This window comes from Dendroctonus ponderosae, unplaced genomic scaffold (assembly GCF_020466585.1).
Source record: "Dendroctonus ponderosae isolate FM_Combo_2020 unplaced genomic scaffold, Dpon_F_20191213v2 Dpon_F_20191213_2, whole genome shotgun sequence".
Classification (NCBI taxonomy): Eukaryota; Metazoa; Arthropoda; class Insecta; order Coleoptera; family Curculionidae; genus Dendroctonus; species Dendroctonus ponderosae.
This window is the reverse complement of record NW_026018165.1, coordinates 2279203-2284353: the sequence shown is the minus strand read 5'-3', so window position 1 is coordinate 2284353 and position 5151 is coordinate 2279203.

Below are 5151 nucleotides of genomic sequence, written 5' to 3'. Positions count from 1 at the left end.
ATGGGTTGCACGTACCCAATATGAAATTCCATACCGTACGTGTATAAGATATTTTGGCACATGGGCTTCGGACCACCCTTATTAATTTGATGTATAATAATTTGATCTCAATAAATCTATCAAAATTCTAATAAGGATTCATTAAAAAATTGGGTTCGTTAAAACATACTCGATCCAACTGAGCTCCGTAATTTGAGCTTGCCACCCAAAACGATTCTCGTATAATGAATGCACTGAAGAAGCCGTATTAGACAGGGTATAAAGTATAACAGGGCAAATGTGATAAATATTTAACCGTTATTGCGATAAATATGATCTAGAGATGAGAGAAGCACAGGAAAACCCCACTCCAACAGTTGAAAGGACCAGCAGCCAACGCATTGAGTTGTTAAAAAATAATTCATTTTATTCTTGAATGTTTTTCAAATTATAAAATTATGTTTTACGCGATTATTATTATACAGGGTGAGTTACGTAGACCGTGTATTATAAGTTTCCCAACTTGCAGTTGTTTTAGAAACTTGAAATTTTGATTCCGGTCTTAACGAGTGAGGCCGAAACCATCACCTAACTTTCTTGCTTTAAATGCAAACCCTTAATTTCTTTAGCATGATTTTATTGGCCGTCCAATTTCCAGTTTGAGCCATCCTAGTTTTGTTAACTTAACTCTTTAACAGTTTTTGGTGGCAAAAATGGCATTACAGATGTTTACGGTTCTGTTTGCAGATTGCAAGCTTGACATAAAAAACTACAAAAGTTGCTTAATAATAAAAAATATCACGCACCAAAAAAATCGGTATCAAAATTTAGAAGAAAATGTAGTATGAAATTAAATTGTAAAGATAGAAAACCGATTTCAAAAACGTTGTTTTTGAAAATAGAACCAATCCCTATTGAGATTACAAGACCTCTTTAATTTAAAATGCAATTCACGGAACCAAGATTGCTAAACAACATAAAGTGTAATTCACACAAAAACGACACTTGTTTTAGATGTTTACTGTTACGTTACATATTAAAACAAAAAAATCAAATAACGCAATACGCAATCCAGATACTTTCTCGTCGTTCCTCTTATCATAAATACAAGTCAACAATATTTAAAAGCGATCGGCCAAGGAAAATGTAAAGCCAAACTTACCGAAAGCTGCATCGTGTCATCTAGAAAGAAAAAAGAAGGTGTTTAGTGTACAGGAAATAATTCTAAGCTCCACTTAAATTGGAATGTAAAAAGGAAGTGAAATATATGTTCGCTCTCAAAAAACGTCCGCCAGTTCAACCTAAATGTTTTGAAAAATATCTACATTTTTCCGGACACCCTGTATATTGGAGATCTATCTTACCAAGTTTTCCCATTCTGTGACCCCATCCTGAACCATTACCTTATCGACTATGATTCACGTGCACCAAAAGTTGACTTTAGATAAACCCCACAAGACACTCTTAGTTTTCAGCACCAACATGTCAATATTTCGATATCCGATATATTCCCGATTAAATATGACCACAACTGGCAAAACACGTAAAGAAACTCGCAATTTATTTCGTTCCTCGCATGTTAATACATCGAATATTTGCGAGTTTTTCAAAGAAAATCTGGCGATTTGTACAGTACAAACCTGGTGATGTAATCGTTTGCTTGATCGTCTCTTTATCGTTTTACTCGTCTGAATGACAAACATTTTTTTTGTTGAGAAAGTCTATGTAGCCGCAAATAAAATCCAGACAAATATAAACAGGGAAAGGTAAACAACTCATATCAGGTGCGCAATAGGCATTTTATGCTCAATGAAAATCGGATTGTTCCGGAAGGTTGTACATTTTTGGCCAATCCTAAACCTTTCAGGTTTTTTTCGACTCACGCATGCATTGTCGGTTTTAGGGGAGAGTGTTGTACTATAAGAGGCTTTTAATTTGTTTTTCAGACCACTTTTTAAGTACATTATTTTAACTAAAACCATTATGTTATAATCCCTATTTAGAACGATATTCTCAAAAAATATACAGGGTGCCATTCAATCCCTCGTACGTTTCATCATTAGAAAAATCCTCCCGACATTTCAAAAAAACATAACTTTGAACAATGAAAAGCTTTCGGCATCAGCAGAGCCGTCATCAGCTTTTGAAATAGGCAAGTGCAGATTTCGAAATGCGCCAACCGGATTACATTGGCATTATAAAGTGCAGGTTTCGTAATCGCTCATTTCAGGCTGAACCCAGCTGATGAGAGCTGGAGTCAAGAGCAAGAAGACAGAGCTCCAAGACATCCTGGACGTGTACCTAATCCAGGAAACGCTACTGAAACCTGGAGGAAAGTTTACACTTTACTTTACTTTACCAAACTACAAGAAACACAGAGATGATAGGCCATCTAGGGGTGGAGGCACACTAGTCGCAGTGAAAAGGTCCATACAGCACCACGACGTCAAGCCAACGTTCGACACATCTGGACTAATCCATAGTTGCTGTCCAAATAGAAAAGTTGAACATCAAAGTTGGGTCTATATACGTCAATCCAAACGCTGCTATGACTCCCGAGGATGTTCGAAGGTCAACAATACATGGCTGGGACTTCAATGCCAAAAACACCAATTGGGGATGCAACTACAACACTCCTAGAGGCATCATGCTATCAAACCAAGTCAGAGTCAGAAATACAATGTTTCAGATAGCCATACCTCTAGAGGTAACCCACGCATATTATGGCAGGCATGACATCCTGGACATATTCCTGTACAAGAACGCAAAAAAAGAACACTGTCCAGCCCCGAAGTAATTGGACCAAATAACGTCAACAGTTCCACTGCGACTAGAAGGATCAGCAACTGGCAGGCTTCGCAGAGCACATTGGAAAACACCAGCAGGATCCATCAGCCCACAACAACGGAACACCTGACGAGGCAGCCGAAAGACTCCCCAGGGGTATTAACAACGCCGTGGCAGCCCCAACAAGTCTATCCGTAGTTCTGATAGTCCAAATGGACAAAATTCCTCCCTGGTTAAAAGCCAAAATCAGGGAGACAAACCGCATAAGACACTGAGACATGCGACCGCAAGAGCCACACCTGAAGAGACAAGCCAATCTGGGAGGATCGCATGAAACGAAATAGAGGCTGATGAGTCAAGAAGAGAATTCTGGAAGCTGGCCAGGTGCCTCACCAAGAGCCTGCCGGACCAAGCAAGCAAATATCCAAGCACCAATCCAAGAAAACGACATAAAAATGTGGATCCCAAGGAAAAATCTGAGCTCTTTGCCACCCACCAAGAGCTCCAGTTTAGAGAAAACCTGGTTGATCACTCAGAACAAGCAAGGATAGTCAATGAGCTTTAAGTCGCTCACCTTCAAAACTAGCAGACCACCAAACCCAGAAAGGTCACCAAAGAGATCATCCAGGACATCATCAAGGGAAAAAAGGGCCCTGGGCACGATAGAATCACAAACGAAGTTCTCAAGAAGCTAGTGTAAAGAGCTTTTGAGGACCTTACCACAGTGGCAAATGCAATCTTGGACTTTCAATATTTCCCGACCACCTAGAAGAAGGCAATAATGGTAATGATACCCAAAAAAGGCAAGAACAGGAAGCTGCTTACGTCCTACAGGCCCATCAGTCTACTACCTACACTGAGCAAGGTCTGAACCACCTACAGAATACAATAGAGGAGAAGCAAGTGCTGCTGGATGAGCAACACGGATTCAAGCCGGGACACGGCTTGCACTCTCACCGCCCTGCTAACAACAGGAATCCTGGTGCAGTTAAACCGTGACGTAATCTAGAAGCCGTTTTTCTGGATATGGCAAATGCATCATTAAAGAATAAGAAACTAAACTAAAAAGGACCCAAAAACTGGATTTTTGACATGTTTTATGTCAACGTTTGTAAGCTGCATACACCCATATGCTACAAAATGAGTGCGTTAATGTAATCAGGGGAGTTAGCTGGGGCTTTTACCTAACTACCTACCAAATTTTGGTTTTGAATTTGGAACCATTTCTTAATACTGGAACCCAAATTTCCATATCTGAAACGGCTGTTTCGCGGTATGAAATTGATATGAAAAATACAAAGCCACCCAAAATATTTCCCAAGTTTAAAACTTTACTATGAAAAAATATCCAATATGGGACTAAAAGTTCTACAAGTACATGGGAACTAGGGCAATGTAATACAAGCTTACCGAAAGCTACGTAGAGCCACCTAGAAAGAAAGAAAGAAAGAAAGAAAGAAAGAAAGAAATGTGTTTAGTACAACAGGAAATCTGTCTGTACAAAGCAAAACTTATTTAAAATCATAAAAAGAAAGTAATATGAAGAATCCATCAATCGTTGCTTGTCGCAAAACTTAACTTAGTTCAAGCTAAAAGATTTATAGACTAAACGAAACAAACGAACAACTAAACGAAAAACTCTGCAAACGCCGATCTTCTAATAATTAAATTTTAAATTTAGAGCCATTTACATTTGTCTGGATTTCCCTCAGCTGCATTAATGCACAACGCCAAACTGAAATTAATATCCGAATTAATATTGTTTTTTTTTAAATTTTGACTAAACGGAAAAGCCGCGAAGAGGAAATCACAGAAACTGTTACTCAATTTCCAAACGATGATAGAAAATAAAGAAACCAATGAAATTTTAACTAACTAAAATGTTGAAAAATTCTGATTTCAAGAAGTATTCCGCCACAAGCGCAATTTGAGGTGTTGCGCCTCAACTCACAGAGCGGCATCAACTCAAAAGCGCAACTCACAACACAGTGTTACCCAGGCCTACACTATAAGTTTGCTTTTTATTTGAACTTTTTATTTATTTAGTTTTTAAATTTTAGAACGAAAAGGCAGAAAGTTACGGAGATTATTTTCCTACTTGTTAATTTGTTTTGATCATTTTCGACTCTCCTCTTTGAAGATTGTCGTTTCATAAACAAAAATTTTCCGACATTTTGGGAAAAATGCAAAGTAGAAATCCTGAAATCTTATCAGTTTCTGATTTACATTTGTCAGAATTAATAAGTTAATTAGAATTGTACATACTTTCCTGACTGTGTTTCAATTCGAAATCAAAATCAATTCCTGGGTTTCAGTCATTTATTGTCTCTATTTATCAATTAAAATACGTTTCGGTGTATTTTTCCACCATCATCAGTTTTTATG